Here is a 9087-nt window from a genome sequence, read left to right as displayed (position 1 = left end):
ACAGGCTATGAACTAAATTTAGCAATCTGTACTATCCACAGATTAGTAATCGGTACCCACCGATTTGTAATATCCAGCAACAGATTATTAATATGTACCCACATTTTACTCCCATGCACCCTTAGATTATTAAACTGCGGATAATGATAAATTGTGTACAGATTCTAAACTGGGGTACAAATTCCCATATTTTTCTAATCTGGCACTAGGGGTGTTCTGATAAAATGTCATTTTCATTTACATAACTACTTAAAATAAAAGATACTAGTAGTACTTAATTTATCATTGGAATTTGCACAGAACAACACAATTCATATAATACTAGGATCATTATTTGCTTGGACTACACATGCTGTGCTCTGTCTTAATTCACTACTTTCAAAATACAAGTGTGCTATATAAAACGTTTGATTTTATGATTATATTTTGTATAGAAACAATGCAATTCAAATGGTAACTCAATGATAAACACGTATCTGCGTGCACTCTGCCATTGAATTAATAATTAGCATTTTGTTGGGAATGCAAAAAGAAACACAAATACATTATCCAAACATCTTATTCAGTTTACAAGAATGAATTCATTTCTTTTTTCTAGAAAATGTACCATTTTGCACCATAACGACATAATCATCTTGCAAGTGTCTGCCTAAATGATGATTCATTTGTTATTTTAACTATAGATCCTCTCAACCTACACAAATCCAACCACATTTTATTCACTAATATAACGCTTGAAACCCCATGCAACATAAAATGAAGATTAATGTGAGTGTAGGAAGGGAAAATGCAAGTAGCACTGACAGAACAGCACATTGCACAGGGAACATTATGTCCTTGAATGACTTGTGTGGTAGTTGATGTGACATTATGCACAAAGCTCAGTATACAATGGATGGAGCAGTGCTGCCCCCTGTCGTTAATTTTAAAAACTACCAGAGCTCAGAAAGCCGGTGAAATTCATTCATTTTCCGGACCGCTTATCCTCACAGGGGTGGCGGGGGACACATTGAATTGGTAGCCAGCCAATCGCAGGGCTCAAGGAGACAAAGGACAGCCATTCATGCTCACACTCATACCTAGGGGGAATTTAGAGAGTTCAACCGGCCTACCAAACACGTTTTTGGGATGCGGGAGGAAATCCAGAGTACCCGGAGTAAACCCACTCAAGCTCAGAGAGAATATGCAAACTCCACACAGTGAAGACCCAGCAGAGATCGACTCACTCACCACAAGTCTACTGGTCCGCCAGCTAGTGAAATATCGATTTAAATTAAGGTTACCCTTTATAGGGGTGGGGGACACCCTAAATTGGTGGCCAGCCAATCGCAGGGCACGAGGAGACGGACAACCATTCATGCTCACACTCTTACCTATGGACAATTTAGATTGTCCAACCAGCCTATCATGCATGTCTTTGGAATGTGTGAGGAAACCGGAGTACCCAGAGAAAACCCACACAGGCCCGGGGAGAACATGCAAACTCCACACAGGTAGACCGACCTGGATTGGAACCCAGGACCCCAGAACTGGGCCGCCCCTGTTTTTAAAAAAAATACGTAGTTATATTTTTTTATATTAAAAAAACAACAACCAAGATTTAAATAAGAATAAGAATAATTACCATTTTCTTATTGCCTCTAACTGATATGGTAAACGATCATTCCATTAGTTCAAATTGGGCGGACGTACTGTTAATGCTCACGTTTCAGTGCCTTTGGCGAACAATCGCTGCCACTGTCGCGGTCAAAACGATTAATTTGAGTTAAATGAGAGTTAACTTTGCAGAAATGGACAGGAAAACTAAGGGAAACGAAACATCCAGTGTCATCCAGAAACGGAAAACTATGAATTATTTCCTTTCACAGGCATGACTTTTATACTATATACATGCTATAACATGGACACAGTGTCCATCTCAAGGACGCTGACAGCATCAAGGAACCATTCAAATGTCCTATTTGTCCACATTGTTAATACAGAAAAGATCTGCTTCAATGACTTTCTGTAATCAATCATGAGCTTGGATGTCTCATCATCGTCTGAGCTGCAATCACCACAGCGCGGCCTTTACGCTTTTGTTGCAAATCCGTCTTATCAGTTCTTTTTAAATGTCTCTCTCATGTCCTATAGAGCCATTGATGAGACTCTGCTTTTGCTCGCGTCCAATCAGCAATCAGCAGCGGTGCCCACTCAAGGACACCAGTTATTCAAATAGTCACAAACACGTCAGGCGACGTCAGATTCCCGGTTGCCCATCGAGCCAGCCAGAATTCCAAATACTTTTTGTTCCTTTGTTATAAGGAGAAACATTACAATTACGTCTTTGATGTCAACTCCCGTGGCCCCGGCGGTGGTCAGCGCGTCGGCCTCGAAGTCCTGGGTTCGAATCCAGGTCATTCCACCTGTGTGGAGTTTGCGTGTTCTCCCCAGGCCTGTGTGGGTTTGCTCCAGGTACTCCGGTTTCCTCCCACATTCCAAAGACATGCATGACACTCTAAATTGCCCCTAGGTATGAGTGTGAGCGGGTTCTCCGTCTCCTCGTGCCCTGCGACTGGCTTGCCACCAATTCAGGGTGTCCCCTACCTCGTGCCCAAACTCGGCTGGGATAGGCTCCGGCACCCCCTGCGCCCATTGTGAGGATATAGCTGTTCAGAAAATGAATAAATGAATGTTTGTTATAGGGAGAAACATTCCAATTGTGTCTTTGATGTCAACTCCTGGTGGCCTGGCGGATGAGTGGTTACCGCATCAGCCTCACAGTTCTGGGTCCTGGGTTTGAATCCAGGTCACTCAACGTGTGTGGAGTTTGCATATTCTTCCCGGGCATTTTTTTTTCTGGGCACTCCGGTTTCCTGCCACATTCCAAAAACATGCATGGTAGGTTGGTTGAACACTCTAAATTGCCCCGAGGTATGAGCTGGATTGTGAAGGGTTGTCCTTTGTCTCCTCGTGCCCTGAGATCGGCTGGCCACCGATTCAGGGTGTCCCCCGCCTCTGTCTGGGATAGGCTCCAGCACCCCCGCGACCCTTGTGAGGATAAAGCGGTTCAGAAAATGAATGAATGAATGAATTAATTAATGTCAACTCGCGTAAATCCAGAGTGCCACTTGCTACTTTTGGCGTTAAATGTCAGACATGAATGACTTAGAAGTTTAGACATACACATTGAAATGCCACTGGTACAATTCTGTGATCCCCAATCTGAACAGGAAGGCAGAAGTTGCACTGGGAACTGTTGGAGAGCTACAGAGATTAGCCACATTTTAAATCAAAAGGACTCAATGTGTCTCCCAGTGGATCGGAGATATCTTTCGATTTATTGGGAGATAAAGGTGATGGATCAGAGCAGGGGTGGCAAACAAGTTAGACACAAAGTGCAAAAATGTTAAACTGTTAAAGTCAAATAGCCACACCAGGCAGTGACCTGCAAAAACAGACAGACACACACACATAAACCACAGAATTATTGTTGGAATAATGATTCAAACCTTTTAAATCATTATTAGTAATATTTAATTAAAAAAAAGGAAAAACATCTTTCAACAAACTCTGCTTACAACTTGCAAGGAGATGCAATGTGACACCGTCTTAGCCCCCAGTGCATTCTGAATTGCAGTAACTGAATCATTGTATTTAATCGCGACACTCGAAAAACATGGTTATGTAATCAGTACAATAACACCCTCGCTGGTTAGAAAAACAACAGTGTGAGGAATGCTTTCAAGGTAAACAAAGCAAAGCCGTATTTTCAAACAATAATGCGATTATCGCCATCTTCTGCTGGAGTCCCGTCAAAACAGTCCCGTTGTGTTCTGCCGAAAAGCGTGTGTGAAAACAATGTGTCCTCGAGCTGTGGGGCCTTGAGGAGACGATGTGGAGGAAAAGTGTCCATGGTTCCATGAATTGGTTTATAGCCTTATTACTTATTGAAAAATGCTTACAACACATATAGAATATTCCATAATAATTCTAACATTCCCTCCTTTTACTATATGTTTGTTATTCATTTTATGACAAATTCAAAATGAGAGGGATATCACCGTTGGCTGTTTTAATTTTACCCGCTTAGGCTCTACTCGTTCGGCAGGTCTGAAAAGCAGAACACAAGATCATTTTCGTCCAATCCATCCTCGTAATTACCATGCTCCTGGAATTCACTGTTAGTGTCAGCACTTCAGTAGGAGATATAATTCATGCAATTTGGAATTTGTAGGGGCAATCGCAGTGGTTATAAGTCGGCTCATCAAAGATCTTAAGCAGGGAATAATACAACACCCACATAATGTCAAAATCGTAGCAAAAAGGGCTACCACAAATTAGGCCAAATCATTATTAGTGAGGCCACAAATCTGTCAGCGGACATTATTCTACTCCAGGATGCTTTTTCATCTTGCGGTTTAGGGTCTGCAGGCCATCGTTGGCCCTGGTGTGGGACCCAGTGGGGGGCGTGTTGTTGAGTGCAACATTTTCAAACGTTGCATACGCCCCCTGCTCCTTCAAGAAGCATTTCAACCGCTGCACGATCCTGGAACGCCGTCAGACTAGTGGCTGCCAGTTGTTCCTTTATCGCCACAAATCCCTGTTCAGTATAATTTCCAAGTTTTTGGACATTGTAATGCAGGTAATTTATCCAATCAACATTTTTGTTTGGAGTAATTAAAAGAAAAATATACTCCCAACCTGCTGCGATCTGATTAGCCAACTTATACTCATCATCAATGTATGTCGGATCACCCTCTCTCCATGCGACGCCGTCGCGAGGGGCCCGCCATCATACCGGATTTCTGTGCGGCCAATTGTATCTCCTCTACTGTAGATGGAAAAACAGACACTGGTAATAGCAGTGAGACCAAGGCACAAAGTCCTGCTGTCATTTTGGCAGGAGTCGTATAATTTGTTTTGACCCCACCACCACCATAGGTCAGAACGTGGAATCAGGGGTGCAGTCTGTTTTAGGACGTGGGCACACCACGTCACATTTATCGCTCCCAGTGCCGGACCGTGCCCTGTGAGGACTAAGCAGGTAAAATGATTAAACGCGACATGTGTTGAAAAGTTAGGCTTGTCCTTTGCTGCCGTTGTAACTGGGTAGACATTATTCCATTTCATACATTTTGGGCTTACATCTTTTGTCATTATCTCCTTTACACAATCAGGGGTAATTTGCGCGGGTACTACTCTTAAGAGAGGTCGGCCCCCCATACATGTTATACAGGTTTGATACAGGTTTGATACAGGTTTGATACAGGTTTGATACAGGTTTGATTTATAATAGCTGCATTTTCCATCAACAATAACCAATTATTTCTTACCGCCTCCCGTTTGGGAACTCCCCGTTGCAGAAATGAATTCTCTGGTCATCTCAGATTTTAATCTTACTATGGCGGATCCGGGTGTTTCCATCTCTGACGACCTTCTTACCGTCTCCATGGACATGGTTCCACCTGCCCATGGACTTAGGAAAAACGTCAGACAAAGATCCACAAGTTAATTTGTCAGTCTGAATTATGATTTGTAATGCCCCACCGTATGGGTTAATTTTATCGAAGGCCTGATGGTTTTTTGCACACGTGTGTCATCCAAGCTTGCCAATCTAGACCAGTTTCTGCAACAAGGTTTCCCCAATCTGTTTTAGGACTGTTATGTACCACACATATTCTATAAAATCCATGTGTATCCTTTGAAATGGATATGTAGCTTTTGTAGCTTGACATAAGGGGGAATCGCCCGTGTTTTTGCCATATATCTGCATATAGATTGAATATATAACCTCCCCCTTTTTTGAGGCATGAAATTTACCATGACTCAAAATGGCAGCCCTCCCAGATAAGTCTTTTGTTTTTGTTTAGTCCCCCAGGTTCCCAAAATTTCCCATTGCAGAAATCAAAAAATTTCATTTGGCGAAATTCTTTTCTTTTTGTTTCTGTCCTACTCTGCCACCGCCGTCCTTGAAAGGCTTATCAGCGATTTCAGAAATATTCCACCTTGATATTAGAATATTGATATATCTTGGTGGCTAGCCAATTGAAACACAAAAGACAGACACTCATCCACGCTGGCACTCATAATCAAGAAATTTAGAGTGCTCCCCCAATCATCAAGATTGATGCCTGAAGAAACTAGATAATTAATGTATTAGATTCACATGCCACATATCTAAAAATAGAAATTTGTTCAATTGCCACCGCCCCTTACCCCATTCAGTCAGCATGTAGATTGCCATGCGAGTGGCTGTGATTAACTATCTATTCGCCAATAATGCAATAACGGAAAAGTTGCACACATTGAAACACACACACACCCCCTTTTAGTATTTTAACCGTTTGCAAAAAACTTTATCTCATTGTTCTGCATTAAGTTACACCCCCTTTCAATGTTATCGAATTTTGCCCATTCTAGTCAACCCATCTACTTAAAGCATTTCTCCAAGGTTGATATTTTATAATTTGGAGCTGTTATTTTTAAAACATAGACATTATTTCACTTGTTTCACACCATGGAAGGCCCTACCAGACTTTGTTGTAGATAGTCCCCTTTATCTAAGCTTGTTATTGCCCATCGTTATCACCGTAACATTCAGTTGTATTAACCCCATAATTGCAATGCAGTAAGTTTTGGCTAAATTCTTAATGTGTATGCCTCTAAAGCAATAGACAGTAATAACGTCCCAATAGTCATCAATATGACCTATAGCAAAGCATACGCCCCCTTCAGGTCAAACAAGGAAAGTCTTTTGTGCACCTAAAGACGCTCCATGTTTCTTCTAGGGAAACTATGCCTATCCTTAACCAATTATCTTATCTACCCCAGCCAGGTTCAATTTACCTAACAATTTGGACAAATGCCATGAAATTTCTCATTTCCGCATTGTTAATTTCATGTCTGATTTCTTTAACAACCAAATAACCCTTAATACCTAAGACATAAATTGCAAATCACCCCATACTATGTTTACTTAAGATAAGAGCCATTTCTTATAGCTCCCTGTTACCACAAGAAAAATCTACAATAATTAAATTAGTGAAATCCACCTTTTACTAGGCATTTCCTAATTACAATTTTCAATGCTTAATAAAGGACCCACAAATTGTAACCAATATGCCATAATATTGTAAAAAAATCCATTCATTTTTCTTTAACCAGCCAATCTCCTATATTAAAGTAAAAAGAAAATAATAATAATAGTATTATTCCTAATTCCAAAGCTTTTTACCAAATCAATCTTTGCCAAACAGATTTTCTATCACCTCGAAAGACATTTCTGATTAAATCCCAAAAATAAATGCGAAGATAATCGCGGAACTCTGCATCCCTTGCAGACCATGTTTTGTTCTTATTCTGAAATGTTTAAACGGAAGCGCGCCCTTACCCGCTGACTGTGACCTTCACGCTCGCTGCAGAAGCAGCTTATCAATGTTGACATTCCTAAGTGCTCTCTTTTCTTTGTGCCCAATGCTTCCCCTCTTGTGCCTCCTGTGAGCAATTATTTTTTAGAGAAGACTAAATTACAATATGCTGCAAGCACAACTATATCATAGCAAAATCCATTTCTGCCCTCAAGTTTGCTTCAGCACCCCCAAGGCCAATTATTGTAATATTCAGCCGCATCAAAACAGAGCGCTCCCCCCGCAATCAAAGCATTATTCGGCAAGTTTAGAGTCTGACCAAAACGCAGTTTTGGCAACCCCGCTAAACATTTAATTTGCTGTTTTGTATTTCTGTTAACCAAAATATTCCCGCTAGCAGACGGGAACGAAACCAGGATAAGCCACAATAAGCCATTTCATTCTTTGAAATAACCATTTTAATTGCCATTTTACAACTTTCAGCATCACACAAAAAAATCCAATTGAATTCAATCCCAAAGAATGTGATATCTGGTTTAAAATTTGCTCAACATCCTCATGTTCAAAATCCTCATTCAAATCATTTTGAGCAGGCCTGCCTTGTTTTTAGAGACATTTTTGTCCAGGCAATCACGCGATATATGTAATATATATAAGTATAATTTGAATGAGCATGCAACACATTTTTTAGCTGCTCCTGATAAATGCTGCCCACCGCGTGGTCTTCAGCGAGGCCGCTGTTGGCCTTAAAACAAGCCGTCATCCTGATTTGATATTCTGCAAAAGGCTCACCATCCCTCTGCTTAGCTCTGCTGATCACGGTATAATTAACTTTTGTTTTAAACTTCCCCGTAACCCGATCAATCAGTTCATGCACTCACAAATTCAAATTACCACCGTCATGACACAACGGGCCACCATCAGCTTTTGGATTCGAACATCCAAATTTAGTAGGAGCCTGCTCCTTGCCCACCTTAGTATTAGCAACTTCGATCATAGGATATTGTTCAATAACACATCACTCATTGGCGGCGCCCCGGCCTGGGGAGCTAGCGTTTTCTCCCCATGTCCCCCACGGGCCCTCCCGACCTGGTCATATTTGTCGGAGGGGGCCCTCCTTTTTAACGACAACAACACACTTCTTCCCCACCGGGCTAGCCGTCCTCTTTTCTGTGGAATAACACAGCCTCTGTGTCTCCAGTCCCACCGTTATCAACTGATTTAACCCATGTATCATAAACCAATAATAGGTATCATTATATCCCTCCTGCTCCATTTTGTTAAGATTTCCCCCATGCTTAGCACGTATTTTATCCTGCAGTATCAATATCTTATGCATATTAAGCTGGCCAGCAAATCCATATTTATTTATCCATAAGTTTAGGTGTTTAACCCTTGTAGCGCTTTGATTTTCAACAAATTTCCAATCTTTACACGGCAGACGCATCTTTGGATCGTCGTCAATAGCCGCTTTTACATTTGCGCTGCCCATTTTTAGAAGGGAGCGCGCTCGCACTTAGTTATCAGTTAGCAAATTCTTTTTCCGCGGAACGACACACGTAACACACGCAACACAAATGTATACCCTAGCCTGATATACTGTCAGAGTTATATTTGTACCTATCCGGACCGCGGTACAGGACACCCCGAACTGCCCCAAGTTTTATAGACTCATGCTCTGTCTCGTTACCTGGCATCGACTAGTATACCCAGGGTTTTAAAATCGCTAATCCCCAGG

Source organism: Stigmatopora argus, chromosome 1, assembly GCF_051989625.1.
Source record: "Stigmatopora argus isolate UIUO_Sarg chromosome 1, RoL_Sarg_1.0, whole genome shotgun sequence".
NCBI lineage: Eukaryota > Metazoa > Chordata > Actinopteri > Syngnathiformes > Syngnathidae > Stigmatopora > Stigmatopora argus.
The sequence above is the reverse complement of the archived record's forward strand: the minus strand, read 5'-3'. Positions refer to the sequence as shown.